Source organism: Falco rusticolus, chromosome 15 (assembly GCF_015220075.1).
Source record: "Falco rusticolus isolate bFalRus1 chromosome 15, bFalRus1.pri, whole genome shotgun sequence".
NCBI classification, from domain to species: domain Eukaryota; kingdom Metazoa; phylum Chordata; class Aves; order Falconiformes; family Falconidae; genus Falco; species Falco rusticolus.
The window spans coordinates 11,910,606-11,928,160 of NC_051201.1; the positions used below are offsets into that span (position 1 = coordinate 11,910,606).

Here is a 17,555-nt window from a genome sequence, read left to right on the forward strand (position 1 = left end):
CCTCCGCCGAGGGGCCTCCCTCACCGCGGCGGCGGGGGCTCGGGGGGCAGCCGCGGGGGCTGAGCGGGACGTGCCGACAGCGTGCGGGGGCAGCGGGGCCTCCGCCGAGCTCGGCCGCCCCCGCCGCCCTCCGCTCCCTGCGCCGCGGGCCCCGCCGGGAGCGGGACGAGCCGGCTGGCCGCACGCACGGCGTTACCGGCCCCGCGGCCCCCGGCAGCGCCAGCCACGCGAGCCCACCCCGTCCCGCCGGGAAGGGTCGAAGCCCCGTGTGTTTACAGCAGGCGGCAGGACGGCGGAGTTAGCCGGGCGCTCCACCAGCAGAGCAGCACAGATGAAAGATGCCCTCGCTCGGGTGACAAACTGCTAAACCCGCCCGGCTCTGCCTCCTGTCCCCTGAGCCCTTGGGCTGTCACCGCTGGCAGGTGTCACCGCTGGCAGGTGCCGCCGCCCGCCCAGCCCCGGTGCCGCCAGCAGCGGCAGAGCGCTCGGGGCAGCTCCGGTTCCTACGCTGCACAAACAGGGCTGTGCTGCTGGGCGCAGCTTAACCCTCCAAGACGAAGATGAGGTCTTGATGTGTTTCATATAAATACAGAAATATTTCCCGACGTGCTTAAAAAAAATCGCATCTTTGCGACCTGGGGCAGTATCACAAGAGATACCAGATGTGCAGCCTGTGGGTATGTACAACAGAAACTCTCCGATCGCCAAATTAAATATTGATTGGTAAAACCACCATCACAAAATGATCAATAACATACATTATTGTACCCAGTTTCCTACGAAAGGGATGCAATTCCCAAACAAAATCCAGGTTTAAGGGGTTGCCATCCACCATCGAGGTGTAACCGTGCTAATCACACGCGCACACGCACCCCCACACCCCACTCGGACCCACACGTGCCGGCTGTGGGTGCAATTCAGTTACACAAAACGGGGCTCTGTGATTCCCTCCTCAGCCGGCCCCAGGCTCTGACTAGACCTGGTGGAGTGATCGTATTGAAAGGCCAGCGTTCCTGGGCAGGAATCGGAAAAGAGATTTCAGGAAGAGGAACCGAGATGCTGAGATAGAGCTGAGGCGTGTGCTAACAGTGCACATCGCCTTCAAGCAGCACACACCCCCCGAAGAGATGCGACAACATAAATTACAGTTGCTGTGCTGTACGGAAAGCTTTGCGCTGTTTCAAACTTCTGATTGTCATCTAAAGAGTCAGGTTTAAATCAAGTACTGCCCCAAACCGGGTTAAAAATAAGCATGTGCAAGAATGCTAATGAGCTTGTGTGATTACAAAAGCGGCCGTGGGGAGGGAAGTGAGGGGCTGTGAGGGGAGCTGGGCTTCCCCAGCCCCTGACGGGTGACGTGCCCGGCTGGGTACATCACCAGGGCTCTCATACCAAAGGCCCCTTTGACGCACACCCCGGTACACATTCGGACAGGTATTTCGGATATTTGTTAAATACTGCATGCCCCATCGAGGAAAACAGCAGCACAACTCTAAACGTCTGTTTGTATGGTTAAAATATGACAGAGAAGCATGCTTAATTTGCCTGGGGTGTCGTGCAGTTTAAATATATTAATTAGAACTATGATCCTCATTTTCCTGTTAGCTCATGAGTGCAATTTTAAGCACATAGCTCAGTTAAACAAATACTTTCAAATGTGTCTACAATAAAACCATTCCACAGAGCTATGCTCATGGCACTAGATCTTGTTTAAAATTAATCCACTCAGCAGAAAGTTTCAGAGTCAGATTTGGCCAGGGAAATAGAGAAAAAGACCAAATTATAACATGGGAAAGGGAACACGAGGTAAGAAAGAAAGAGATGAGAAAATACCAGGCCAGGCTGAAACTCTTTTAGGGCAACAGCAATGACAGATGCTGTCTGGAGCATCTACGGGAAGCAGATAGTGTTGGATGTAGGAAGCACATGGAAGCTGAAGCACAGACTCAGCTTCCCTTTTGCTGATTCTTATTTGATAATGAAAAACACTGGCGGAGCGGTGAAACAGAGGGCTAAGGGCTTTAATGCCTGGAAACACCACAGTTCACCAAAGGACATCTGTCAGCACACCAAGATATTACTTTAGGCCTTTTTATTTCAACAATATAAAGTGTGGCTACAGTAGTATCTCGGGGGCTCAGGTGATCCTTATCCTCACTGAGCTACAGACTTGTGCCTTATCTTAACAGCCCGTTGATGGAATTATAATAATTGCAATTCACATTTGTCTATCACTCTGGATCTTAATGGATGCCTAATGGATGATTGGCCTGAGGATCACGTCCTGTCTACTTGGGATGAGAGAACTGGATTTTAAAATAAATACTTCTGCTATGCTAAAGATGCAGAAATAATAAGTGGATCAATACAAACCAAGTTTACCTGTAGGTGAGAAGGCCCCGCACGCAGCACAGAGGTGACCTGGCTGTTCTGCAGATGCAGCCTGCTTTACAAGTACATGTATCTGTGCAGGTTTTAAGTAGCATAATAAATCCCACAACATTTTCCACAACTAAATTCTTCTTTGGATTGATGTGCACATGAAGACTGGTGACAAGTGTCATTCCTCAGGGGTCAGTATTCGGACCGGTGCTGTTTAACATTTTTGTTGATGACATGGACAGTGGGATCAAGTGCACCCCTGGCAGGTTTGCTGACGACACCAAGCTGCCTGGTGCAGTCAATGTGCTGGAGGGCAGGGATGCCGTCCAGAGGGACCTTGACAGGTGAGCCTGTGCAAACCTCATGAAGCTCAACAAGGTCAACTGCAAGGTCCTGCATGTGAGTCGGGGCAGTCCCAAGCACAAACACAGGCTGAGAGTGGATTGAGAGCAGCCCTGAGGAGAAGGACTTCGGGGTGCTGGCTGAGGAGAAGCTCAGCATGGCCCAGCAACGTACATTTGCAGCCCAGAAAGCCAACAGCACCCTGGGCTGTAGCAAGAGAAGTGTGACCAGCAGGCTGAGGGCTGTGATTGTCCTGCTCTGCTCTGCTCTCCTGAGACCCCACCTGCAGTGCTGGGTTCAGCTCTGGGGCCCCCAACATCAGAAGGACACGGGCCTGTTGGAGCGAGTCCAGAGGAGGCCACAAAGATGACCGGAGGGCTGGAGCAGCTCTCCTGTGCAGACAGGCTGAGAGAGTCGGGGTTGTTCAGCCTGGGGAAGAGAAGGCTCCGGGGGCACCTTAGAGCAGCTTCCAGCACCTAAAGGGGCTGACAAGAAAGCAGGAGAGGGGCACTTTACGAGAGCACGTAGCGCTAGGACAAGGGGGAATGGCTTTGAACTGAAAGAGTGTAGATTTGGATTAGATATGAGGAAGAAATTCTTCACTGTGAGGGTGGTGAGACACTGGAAGAGGCTGCCCGGAGGAGCTGTGGATGCCCCATCCCTGGCAGTGTCCAAGGCCAGGCTGGATGGGGCTTTGAGCAACCTGCTCCAGTGGAAGGTGTCCCTGCCCATGGTGGGGGGCTGGAACTAGGTGATCTTTAAGGTCCCGTCCAACCCAGCTCGTTCTATATATCTAGGATTCCTAATCTAACCAGTCAATTCTTAAACCTTTAATGGGCCCATGATTGTAAAATCATTTCGTCTGGGTTTTTGAGCAGTAATCTTCAAATTATGGGTCTGTAACAGCAATAATGAAATGTATCATAAAAGAGTTTTTCCTCAGTGACTCTATTATTGTAATAAAATAATGTATCTAGTCACTTCTGCATTCCACATTAACCCTTTTTATGATAATTATGAGTAAAGTGCATCTCTCATTTCCATTAAATAATATCCTTGTATCTCACTGAAACAGTAGACTGTACAGGACTGAAAGCAAAGCAACAGATGCACATTCTTTTTTAGCAGGTTCTATCCATGTTACTAACTTGTTAAGATAAAACCCACTCAGTTTAGAATTACACTTCAGTGTTCATTTAAGTCTAACTTAAATTTCTGAGCCCTGAGTTTTAGTCACACACTTTTGTGTTCACAGAAATATATGTACAGATTAGAAAATTATAGATGAAATTACATATACATAAGCTCAAGCATCTACCGGCATAGGGGAGTTCATGGTCATATTGCAACATCCACACAAACACCTTGAAAGCACAACCAGCAGAACCCATTCCTGGTGCTCTACTTCAGAATGATTTGCAGATCATTCTGAATGCAGATAAAGTTTAAGATAACTTTAGAAGAGTTGCAGCAAGTTAAACCATTGTTGCAAGCCAAGCATCAAGCCTTCATACCCCATTTCAGAACATGGGATACAGAGAGGGCTCTAGAAAATTTCATTAGCAGAAGTTATACTTTATATATGATGGAGCTATAGGCATGTTCATTCATTTTGATGCTTTTGACAGAACTGCATCACAAAAAAGCCATGTGACACCACCAAAATAAAGTTCTGATAAAGTTTTACTGAGTGCAATCAAAGGATATTACAAGCTAGTTTTTTTAAATGCAGTAAAAAGATGAAGACATAAAATGATACAGCAGTGTTGACAACAAGATTATGGACTTCATCAATATTAGTACTAAAAATGTTAAAGTAACTTGGAACCTCATCCTGTCCATGTAACCTGTGTCTTAGTCTGACTACATAATAATTTTATTACATTTTCCACACCAGTCCCCTCTGTATCTAATTTTTGTAACTCATGAAAGCTTATGCTCCTTTTATAAGCATCTCTTTCTTTGGATTAATTTGGTTGAGATTTCTTTAAACTGAGACTATAATTTTACCTGTTCCACAAGTGTTTTCTATGCATTTATCTCTTTTTCACCACAAATTGGTTTCAATACAAACATAGCACATACAGAGTTGTATAGATAAGCAAGCCTGCAATCCCATATATTTTAATGATCACTGTTCTCTTTTGAAACTTGGCTTTATAGGAAAGTTGGTTAGAAAACATTAGGTGTGATAATATGCATTATTTTCTCAACCTCACAATTTACTACTAGTTTTATTTTTACAAGGGTTCAGATTGCACCACCATACAACACTATCTGGCTGGATTTAGTAAGGTTTACACTTAGTGACAACTACGCTCTCCCCGAAAGGGAAGAAAATTCTCAAGGGTACTTTACTGCACTGACTTTAATGCTATTCCTGTCTTGATCCATTATAGATCATTACTAAACTTCACGGTGAACTATTTTCCTTACTCTCTTCTTTAGGAAATTGTTATTCATGTATTCTATGAAGGGCTGAAAAAAACCCTGTTGTAATTCACATTCATTTTATGAAATGTGATGGGAATAAATAAAAGCAACTTGGTGTTACAGGAAAGCGAGTACAAATTGTTTGATGGAGAAATACTATAATAAGATCACCAATGTATAGGCATTTTTCCAAAGGGAGTGCAAAGTTGTGGTATTCCTCTGTGACACTCTGAATGTTCAATGAAATCCCAAATTTGTATCAAGCAGGCCAGATTATGAGTAGCAATTACATTAGGGTAATTGCTTGAAAAGTAAAATAAAATCATTCTGTCTTGAAAGGGTTCAGTTGTCTTTGTAACTACTATCAAGGCAGCATTAATTGCATCCTAATTTTTTTATACTTATAACTTAGCTCTCTTAACGAATCTGAAGGTCTACATAACCTGCTCCGTTAACTAAACGAGGTCTGGTTTTTATTTAACAGTGTTATTGAGATCAGAGTTTTGAAACACGCAGCGTAATTACAGAAGAGGATTAGAATTGTCTTAATTTCTAATCCTTACAGAAATAATTTGGGGACGCTTATCAGGGTTCCTTATCAAAACCGTTAAGCTGCATTTTATCAGCCAGCTCCACTGGACAGCAAGTCATTCTGGACACCTGAAAGAGAAACAGCCAGGCCAAGACCAGCACTGTTTTATTTCTTTCTTCTTTTTGCCTTTAACGATTTTCAGTGTGATTCAGTTTTAAAATTATAACCTCATGGTGCTGTTTTATGCCAGCTCCTGTCTAGCACCTGCCGATACACACACCCGCTGTATTGCCTGCAGCATGTCCCCCAGCTCTGGTGGTTCCTGGGATCCTCCGAGCACCTTCCCAGTCCCGCTACATTGCGCAGAGGTTCTGCAGGTTACACAAGTACAATGAGTTCCTACAAATTTATTCACTTGTGACTCCACAGTAAAAGGTGTGGTGTGGTGTTGAAATAGCCTCCTACCTCCCCAGTGACTTTATCATTTAATAACTGTATTTGGATTGATTTAAACTGTGGTGATGCTAGTGTTTATTATCTATGTACTCAAAAAGCACTGCAAGACAGTAGTGAGTCCCCTGATCTACTAAGATGCTAAATTGATTTCTCTTTTCTGCCTGTTCCTTCATATCTATTGATAAGCTCAGTTTAGATGATTTAATTTAGTTTATGGTAAAACCTTTTATGCTTTGGTAACGTTAGGGGCTTACTCTCTCTGGTAGCTGGAGTCATAAAAGGATTTACTATTCTCCTTGACATACAAAATCTTCGGTGAATAAGAGCTAAAGTAACTTAGAAGTGAGTCTCTTCCTCTTGCAAATGATAGAAGAGCAATGCCAAAGTAAGGCTGAATCATGTTGCAGGTGCATGAATGTGTTTTCAGATTCCCCTTCACATACAGAAATTCAGGGAAATAATGGGCTCAGTAAGGCCTGAAGCTGTCTTTATTGCTCTCTTCATTTCTAGAGAAGAAAATGAAACAATCAATGCATTCTTAGCCAAACATACATTAGCTGCATGAATTACTACAGATTTATTTTAGAATTTAAGTAGGAGATCAAACAGATTGGAATTAGAAACATGAAAGCTTCTCTAAGTCACCGGATGAACACAGTGAATGTGCATTAAAATTATCTCCTAGGGAGAGAACAAATGTTTTCTTTGCTCAGTATGCACATTGTTATCAGAACAAATGAAAATAGCCATGAGGTTGCTCAGCAATGTGATTCCATCCTCCAATTCTGTTGTGTGGGTTTTGTTTTTTTTTAAAAAAAAAAAGGATAGCATGCAACACCTTATTTAATTTCTATCAGGCATATCTGAAATTGAGCATGCATGGAAAAGCAAAACATATAATTAGGACTTAACAGACGCCTTCAAACGAATTCAGTGACTGGCTTTTGTACTGTGTGAAGAAGGGCTGGAAACAACTGCAACACAGATGGAGAGGCTGCAGAGTAGCTCCCTTGTCACACTACCTTGTGTAGTGCTCCCACTACCAGACTAGAAAATGCTCTCTGGTGTAACATTACCCATTAGCTGGGAACACTAATAATTTTTGAGCTGTATTCCATCCATTCTTATGGCTGAGAAACCTGTGCAAAGACTCAAGATTGATATAAATTAGCCAGCACATGACGTTCAGCAAGCTGACGTGTGAGGAACGGTGCAGCAAGTAACTCAGAGCTGATGCTCTGCCATTTCACCTACAAGCACTGGGATAAAAATCACTGCAATACCCACAGTACAATTCTGAACTGGACTCTGAGCACTGTAGCAATTCCACTGTAAATCAAATATAATTATAGTCTATACTATCCAGTATACTTATTTTAAACTGCCATTTCACTTGCATCCAATTACCAGTTCAGCAGGAAAAGCACAAGAGGGTAAGGATAACCAGGCTTCTGTGTTTCATTGACAATTACATAATTTTCCTCCCCCCCCCACCCACCCCCCCTTGTGTTACCAATACCTAAAAGGTAGCTGCTATGGCTACTCTTTTTCATCAAAATTTGACCCAGACACTTCCTAAGAGGCTTTATTTGATCCTAGAGAATGTAACTTGAGTTCCACCTGTCCCAGGGGTCATTGCTAACACTAATTCATGGCTTAATTTCCCTTATTTCTCTACTACAGTTATATTTTTAAAGTTCTAGTGGCATGCTTTTGAGTATAAATTTCTATTACGCCCATTCTGCATAAAGCATTGCGCTTATTCATTGCAAAACCCCACACAGTTTTAAAGTCTTAATGATTTTGCAGTAGGAGAGTGTCCTTGGAATCAGCTAAAATCATTATTACTAACAACTCTTCCATATTTCTTTCTCTAAGTTCTCAATACATATTCATAGCACAGCGATTTTTGGGTTCATAAAAGAGCAAATTACAGCTTATTTCCCAAATGATTGCAAAGCTCTCCTTAACATGCACAGATAGAAAACACAGCAAAAACTTGGAACTACGTGCCAGTGAGGCTGTTCCACAGGAAGAATAAGACAGGATATAAAGGAACGCATAAGCTCACCTACAGACATCTCTCTATTTTTTCACAGGGATAATAATGCCACACTCATAGTATCGCATTAACAAGAACATAAGGATGACAGTGTATTGGCTCATCAGAACAATAATCTGTTCAGCTCATTTAACTAAGTCAAATCAAGTTCAAAGCACCAGGAAACAGAAATATCATCATGTGCTCACACGTGAACGTCAGATCATTCCACAGACTGAGTGCTTCCCATGAAAGGGATACAGGACACGTCGAGTCCATCGCTCCTAAGTCATGAGGTATGCTTCCATGATACGGAGAGCTCTGTTCTCTTTGCTGTGTCACATGGAATAAACACACACTGACTCTCTGGCACCTCAGTGATTCTACCTTTAGCAGCAACAGCAAGAAGGGGTATTTACTCTGTAAACAGTGTCCTGAACAGAGCGGTGGCACGCCATCAGGGATGGTGGGCTAGTAGCTACAGGTAAGAAATTATACCTGCCCTGAAGGTGTAATGATTTCATCTCTGTTCCTCACTGCTTAGGCTATTTTTCAGTAATGAACAGTGTACAAAACCTCTTGTACTTGAAAAGCAAAAGCTGTCTGAAGCATGCAAGTGAACTTTTATCTGATTAATATAAAACCTAATAACATGTTGACAAATAAGCATGCTAATTCAGACAGTCTTACTTAAAGAGATGAAGAAAAGGGGATAAGCATAAACCATGGAACAAAACTAATGTCAGAGATCTGCAGAAGAATTGAAGCTGTTTCAACTGTCAACAGAGCTTAAAACCATGAAAAGTCAGATTTTCTTTTGCATAAAGAAAACCCTGTAATCCAATATACCTTTCAACTATGACTCAGTCTGTGCAGTTGTATATTCTGACCCAAGCATGTAAGTAAAAGGAGAGCCTGTAGTAAATGGGCTGACGAATGTGAAGGAAAAAAAAAAAAAATACTGCAACAGTTATATAAGGACCACATCATAAGAAAGTAGCTGAATGAACAAGACAACAGCCCTGTGGATTTACACACATATAGTATATAAGTGTGCCCAGAGAGAAAAGAAGAAGGAAAAAAAACAAAAGGGGGAAAAAAAAAAGCTAGTATGAGACTACTTCAGTGATTTAGAGGATCAAAATTGTGTTAAGAAAGGACAGGTACTTGTTTTCACAAAGCTTTCAAGAGATTTTTGAGAAATCCTTCACACAATTTAAGACCTAGACTATGCAACTGTACACATTGTTATAATAAAACATCGTATGTAAATATGATGCCAAACAGAGGCAGTGAAATACTTGTCAAAAATTGAAAGAGAAAGTAATGGAAAATGTGAGAAAATTCCTGCCCTTGCACTTCCCTTTTTCTGAAGGTAGTCATCCGAGATCCTCTTTCATATGCATCAACCTCTCACACGGGATCAATGGTACTCCCCTGAGCTGACATTTGTTTATTTATCCTTGAGGGCAACAGTAGCATGGTTGCATGCACTACTGCCCCGAGATGTCATCCCTTCCCAGAATATTTACATGGCTGTCAAAACATTCCAGTTATTTCCTTAATTGAGTGGAAGATTAAAGTGCCAGATAGAGAAGCCAACTAAATTAATCATATATTTTAACAGAAATAAGGAAATACAATTTTAAAAAAAATGCAATAGGACGACTTAAGATAATATCCACCAGTATCTGGCGCAGCAGGCAGATGGAAAATGTTACAAAATGGTACCTACTTAAAATCAGAATTATATGAAGGTAATTTTACCTTTCCTAAACAAATACTTTCTGTACAGAGTTCTCAGTATGGGAAACCTCAAAAGTAAACAGATGTTCCAAAGGGACCAGGGGGAGTGGGTTGGGAGGCAGGGAGAATACTGCAACAGGCAACAGTAATGAAAACCAATTTATACATGGGTTTCTCTATATTTATACATTACACGTTTATGAATTCTCTTAACCAGAAAGCAGTCAAGCTGGTAGACAAAACCAGCAGGGTCACAAATTCTAAATTAAAAGTAGCTAACAGAAAAGTACTTTGATCTTTTACAGCTATGAGAGGAGTTCAGGGTAATGCAATATACATACCACAGAAATTCCCATGATACCCAGATTGGCATATGCATTTACAATGCTCAGTGTTCAAATATCCTTTGTCATAGCACTTTTTCCCATGGCAGCACATTATTTGGTTTGTCCATGTCTGGGGAGGTGCTGAGAAGATTAAATGGGCTTTAAAACCTGTTTGAATAAAAGAAAAAGTATTTATTTATACTTAATATTTGTATTCACTTTGTCAGAATCATTTATAGACAGGTTGTGTTGATTTTTCAGTTGCTAAATCAACCAACCAGTTGCTTTGGGAGTTCACTATAATTAGCTTTTATGAACCTATCATTATTCACAGACCATCTTGGAACAAATGAACAAAAACATTTTTATGCATTCATGTTGTTGAGTACTAAAAATACAGCAGCTCACGTGTAATTCTCATGCAATTTAGGAAAACCTACACATTTTAAAATATTATTCTGCTATAGGAACTAGTCAACTTTCATACGTAACAGTAATTACTATAAGTGTTATTTTTTTGTCTTTACTTATGCAATGCTCTTCTGGTCTTACTGGAAAAAAATAGTGGTAGTTATGACCATAAAAATGGCATTGTACTAGCTTGGAAAAAAAATTGAACCAAAGAGATAATATTTAACACCATTTTTTCATTAGCCAACATGACACTGACCCATTTCCACAGCTATAGGTGTAGGAATCACAAATTCAGTTCTCATCTTCCCTATCACAAAAAACTTTTGTACTCTGATTAGTTCATCTGTTCTCAATCCTACATTCACTGAACTTAATGGCAAAGCAGTGCCCATTGATTGCCATGATACAGGGGTATGAATCACAAAGGTTTTCTATTTCTCAAAAGCGAGGCACACTAGCAAATATTTAACTGCCAAGCTATTTTAAATATTTCATCCCATGTCTACAGATTTACTGAAAGCACAGTGATCCCAGTTGGAAACAATTACTCACTGCAGTGCCCACATTTAGCTCAGCACAAGTCCAGCTGTATTTGCGGGCAATTTGCTTGATGCATTCCAGCACAGAAGGGCTCGTTAGAATTTCTGCAAGGTTCTGTAACGTCCAGAGGACAAAAAGTTAATGCAAAAAACACTACATGTATATGTATAAATATGTATAAAACTATACCTATATCTTGATCTGCAAGCATTCACAATGTTAATATTGCCACAATATAACATTGTTTCAGAATAAAACACTAAAAGTGTGCTGTCTTCCTCATGGACAATTGTCACTCCAGTGGTCATTACTGAATATTCTTCCTGAAGTTCTTCACAGGGAAGAACAGACACAGTGCAAAGACCTGGATCAGTTTCAGATCATACAGCACCAATGGAGAGCGCTGCAGCCCAGTTAGCTGTGATCAGCGTTGAGCAGACCTAAAGCCAGTGGTGCCAAGACAGCCCCAAAATCTATTTTTATGCTCTCCTGAGGGCCCTGTGCTCAGAGTTGCTTAAGTATGGAAACCAGCAGCAGCTGCATAATCAATTTATGTGAAATAATTCAAAAATTATTAAGTCAGAGATTCATCAAGATGGTACTGAAAGAAGTGACTAAATCCTCTTATTTCTAGTCATGTACCACGGAATTAGGACCACTGCATCTAAACTACAGTGTTACAGGTCATACTAGCACCTTTTTAAGAGATACACTAACTCATAGCAGCCTTGGGCTCTCATCATTCCAGATTTGTGTTTGCAACTACTAATTCACAAATTCTCCCCCAACCTTCCAGGTTCTGTTTCCACAGATTGCAGCCAGGGAGACTGCCAGAAGAAATGGCAGTTGACCACATGGGGAAACAACATTAAAGGAGCATGCGAAGTTCACCCTGTTGTTGCCATCTTAGAACAGGAGCAGATTTTGGCCGTGGCAACCAAGGCACTGTATGCATTTTGACCAAATGCCCCAAGTTAACAACTCACCAAATGGTTCCTTTGTTCCTTCATCTGGGCAGTCAAAAGAACTGTAGGACACGGAGACCTGTATCTCTTTCCAGCTGGTTAGAGTCAAGAAGTAAAAATCTTAAGCACTTTTTTTTTTTTGTCATTCAATGTGCAAACCTTACATCTTCTAGTTTCATTTAAGGAATTTGCTAGAAATACCTCGGATACATTTTCATAGACAAAAGGATGTCATGCAATAACGGCACCTGAACAGTCAGCATAATCCCAACCTTCATCGCAAATGTGTGTGCAGTTACAGTGATTAAGGACACACAGCTCTTACACTTTAAAGGACATTCTATTAGAAAACAGAAGAACTAACTTCAGAACTCAGCTAATACTGATAATAGTGCACAAGGATTGGGTCTGGGCTGCTTTAAAGCTAGGGAAATAAGAGGAGATTGGTACCCTGCTCAACTAAGATAAGGCACTAATGCATACTTATTGTATCAAGACAACCCAAATGACCATGAGAAGCACTGAACAAAAGAACATAACCCATACCAGAGAAAAAAACAGTGATTCTGTTTTGCCTGAAAATGACATGCAAATTAAAATGTTAATTAAAAAAAAAGTCTAGTACTGAAAATAAAAGCCACTTAGGGCAGACCAAACAGAACTGACTTAACATGTTATTTGATAATTTCTATTACTGACAGTAAATATTTATTCTAACAGAAAAGCACTATATATAATATAATTAATCAGAAATAAATACACAAAGTTAATTGAATAGTTTATATCACACATTTTTCCAAATATTAACCCAAATCCATAATAATTAGGGACACTGTAATAAATTATTTCTGGGCTATGATGTTATACTATGTTCATTCAGCGAGATGTGTCAAATGATATTATAGGTATAAATGGTGATGTTATTTGCTCTTAGGATAGTTTTGACCATTACATTTTGCTATCATGGGAGAAAAAGAGAAAGATTTTTAATGTATATAGTATAGATAATAAAAGCACATTTGTTTAAAAAAATCAACTAGAAACAATACCTAACCCATCTTTATGTCATTAAAAAAACCCTGTAATTCAGACAGTTTCAAAATACTTCTTGTGTTACAATAATATGAGTTTTTTAGAAAAACTCAGCACTGAACAGTTTCCACTGACAATGAGAGCTCAACACACACTTCGGAAGGAATAGTGTGAGGGCTAATTGTGTTTAGTTGTATGCAAGTAAAGAATAATAATAAATACTACAGCAGATAAGGACAGACCTTGTTGTTTTGATGGCACTGCACAGTGAATAACACAAGAAAAACTCTACCCACACAGCTTGGGTTGATTCATCTTTTCCTCCCTTCATTATGAATCAGATTCCTTATTATCTTTTTATTGAATGAAAACCTGACTACAGCACAGTCAGTGGGAGTTTTGCCATTGACATCAGTAAGGCCAATTCTTGATTACCTCACCAACTAATATTAAAAATATCCTTGTATATTTAAACCTTAATCATAGCTTAACTACAGTTTTTTGAAGGAAAGAAAAGACTTGCTGCAAAAAAAAAAAAAAATAAAAAAAGACAAATGCCTCCCTGTTTCATACACCTCAGGCTTTATCTTTCAAATGACATAAAACAGAAGTTGCTGGCTTTTCTGTTGCTGCTGAATGCATTATAACTTGCATGCCGGCCCTTGCAATGCATGAAATGGGAGTTACCACCACCACATCACTAATACACATGTGCCCATGCAATCTGTGCAATCCTACATCTCCGGGATTAGGAAGGCAATGTCCTGGAACAAGGCTCATGCAGAGGAACCCAGAGCAAAGCACTCACCTGCAGGGATCGCACTGCAGGTTCCACAGGTCCCCCTGCAACATGTGCACCTCACCACCTTAACCACAATGAGAGATGTACAGACTGAGGAGAGACCACAGTCATTAATAAACACCTTCAAAATACAGTAAATTTCAACTCCTTTGAGGACTGAAAGGCTCTTTGGCCAAAAAGGAATATTCCATGTAGGAGGCCTTAACATTGTAGGTTTTATTTCACAGGTGTTAACAACCCTTGCCCTTTACTGAAGGTAATTCTTTTTAAAATAGTTCTCACAATGAACAATAAGGCTATATACACGGAGTAGAGTGTTAGACAACGTTTTTACAGGCATGCATTTCTTACTGCAAAGTCCATCTTCACACCACCGGGATCACACTTAGGACATGGGTCTCCTGTGACATCAGGCTGCATTAATGTTCACATCTATATTACTCCTAAACAAAAACAAGATAGAAAAATTAGGTTTTACATATACACGTTTGTTAATCCATTTCTAACCTACTGGAACAGAAATAGAAGGTTAAGCTGAAAATAAACCAAATTGTAATGGTTTCACCATCTAATGAAACAAACCCAAATTGCCAAGATAGGCAACGTGCATTTAAAACATGAGAAATGAAAACACCTTCAAGAAAGTAAACTTCTGAGCATGAGCCAAGCATAGCTAATGAAATAACATTTTTCAGAGTAGTCAAAGAGCATCTCCAAAACTGACTCACTTCTCCCACTAGTCCCACAGAACCCCACATTTTAGGGCTACAGATTTCAGCCTCTTGGATGAAAAAAAAAAAAAAAATCTGTTTTGCTGCAGGAAGGCACAAAATTTGCAATTTTCTAGCTAACTGTCTCCCTGCTTGAAGAATTGTGGTTTTCATTCTGAACTGAAACACAGCCAAGCTTTCAAAAACTCTTTTCTTTTTTTTTTTTTTTTAATTCAGGTATACTTATAAGCTAGGTTGACTGGCGGAGCAACACAGGTCCTAAATGGGAAGGAGCCACATTGCTCAGTGCCCATCTCTTACTCCCTCTGTTGCCGCTCCTGGTTGTGTTTCCTGTCTTTTAAGTGACACCCTATGGGATATCTGTCTAAGTTCACAGGCCAGTTTTACCTCCATAGTGGTCCGGACTGTATATATTAATAGCAGAATAAGGGACTGATCTGCTGGGCGATGGGGGCAAGTCACTTTCTTCTCAATAGGCCACTTCATGCCATTGCTTATTTTGTAAGAACAGACAATCAAAAATCTTACAACAAGCCTACAAGTAATAGGTATCATTTCTGCAAATTACTTACAAACTAAACCATCAATATTTTCTACAAGCAGCAAAGCAATAACTGGAAAACATCTTTCTTTTCCAACATCCAGACCACAGAACTCCAAATGGTTCACCCCGTCGAAATTCAGAGCTGATAAATTACACTCTGGCAAATCCTTCCATGACACATACATCACATCACATTATACACACATGACACCGTGTAACTGGACATGCCTGTCGAAGCACGACACATCACAGAACAGCACGTCAGGAAATGTGAAAGGGCAGTCTTACAAACTGGGGTTAACAGGCAGTGTGGCTTCACTCAATGTTTTCATCAAATGCTTTACCCAAATCCTTGTGATAACATGCAGGCAGCAATGCTGGCTCACAGGCAAACTGGGAAGTATCTTCCTCTAAGCCTATAGTCACTGCTGCAATAAACAGCCACTAAACATTTGACTACCTCTAATATTTTCCTTCTTTAGGCAACTGTCCCTACGATAAAGATGTCTCCAATATGCACGTCTGCCTGCAGGAGTCACTTCACTTTTTCCTGTTCACAGACATGGAGAAATGAAAAATTAAATCTGATCGGGTCTGTACATGAGAGTTCAGGACCTTGAGCTGGAAATCACCAGAGGCCTGTAAGGAATTCTGGCAAAATCCTGCTGCGTGTTTGCCTTATGCTTATGTTCTGCCCTAGACACGCACTATTGGCCATGATTATAGAGAAGACGCTGGGCTAGATGCACCTTTGGTCTGATTCAATTTGATTATAGTTATTCTCTCATGTTAAGTGATACTTAAGATACTCAACTTCATTGAGTCAGCAGCGTGGAGTCACCATGACCGTGATAAGTTCTGGATATAATTTCACAGAACAAGCTGGTTATGAAACTCCTAAAAAAATTATTAGTCACAACAGCACAGGAGTTAAAGATCTTCTGCAGCAAGTCCCACCACTTTGAGAATTCTTTAAAATGTCAGGCACCGGCTTTTTATTTCAGCATTTCACATCATTTTTCTATAAATGCTAATGTTAAGATATCACTTCACGTGTTATTTTTCTATAGCACCTTAATAGAACCTCAGCAGCTGATTCTCAAGAACAAGTTAGCTTTGTGCTCCTAATTGAGCTATAAATCAGTAACAGGTATAAATTACGGAGTTTTTGGCAACTAACTAAGGTAAAAAGTTATTAAAAATATATTTACCAGGATAGCTTCAATTTATTACCCTACAGCTCCTTAGAGGTACTGTATATACTGTAGTTAAGTCAAATAAAATATGCCAATATATAATCTTTTTCCACCACTGGTACACATCTTACACATGCAAGTCAAATATTTTAGACACCAAAAGAGAAAACCTGCAGCTGCAGCAGCAGAGAACAAAGCTACAATCTAAGCTGACACCTCTCAAAATATAGTTCCTGGGCTTTAAGTCACTTGGCCCAGTCCACAGCTCTGTAAAGCAGTACTGTTTCAATAGTTTAGTCTCTTATTTAAAAAATAAATCTTCTCATTAAAACACATTTTCCAGTGATGTAGCTGCTGCTAGAAAACAAAGAGAAACATATTTTATTTGCGAGTATACAGGCAGTCAGATTACTTGTTTCTCTCTCTCTCTCACCTCAGGGAATTTGCCACCACTAGGATAAAGCATGAAAAGCTGCTAGAACACAAAATTCTTTTCCAATTACACACATAAAAAGGTATTTTGTTTATTCATCCAAAGTTAATTTTTATGGCTTTCATAAAAGCCCAGAACTATGGTCTTTTCTATTACGAATGGAAAGTGTTTTATTAGACTGATTCAAGACAAAGCTTTACTTTCAACTCATAACACATGAGAATGTCATGTGAAAACCATTAAGCAGGTTCAGGCCAGAGCACTGGTATACCTGGTTCATGCTGGAGCCACCCGACCAAGGTCTTTTGGCACGTATTTTGCATGTTTTGCATTAAGCCATACAAGAGCGAGTCCAAGGCTGGTGTCATATAAACAGCCACTGAATATACAAAGGCAACATATTTAATTATAAAAACCTCTGCCTTTCTAAACTGAAAATATTTTTGCCAAAATTGAGACTGCATGGTACTACTATTTAGCTCAGCACAAGTCCAGTTGTATTTGCGGGCAATTTGCATGTTGGGCCTCTAATTACAGAGTACACATCAACAATCCAGAGCCTCCTGACTCGTTCATGAATCCACAACTCATGTATTTTGTCCTTGCCCCCACAAGCTGGAAAATTAAGGGAAACATAAGT

The 17,555-nt window shown here is 40.5% G+C and overlaps 1 long non-coding RNA gene across 1 annotated transcript; it reads right to left on the bottom strand.

The window, feature by feature from the left end:
* Positions 1 to 4,370: 4,370 nt before the first annotated feature.
* LOC119158036 lies at positions 4,371 to 17,289 on the bottom strand. Its single transcript, XR_005107741.1, has 6 exons — positions 17,187 to 17,289; positions 14,363 to 14,454; positions 14,018 to 14,101; positions 12,199 to 12,272; positions 11,225 to 11,326; positions 4,371 to 10,426 (listed from the first exon to the last, which is right to left on the bottom strand). It is a non-coding gene; the product is annotated as an uncharacterized LOC119158036 (long non-coding RNA).
* Between the last annotated feature and the right edge of the window lie 266 nt (positions 17,290 to 17,555).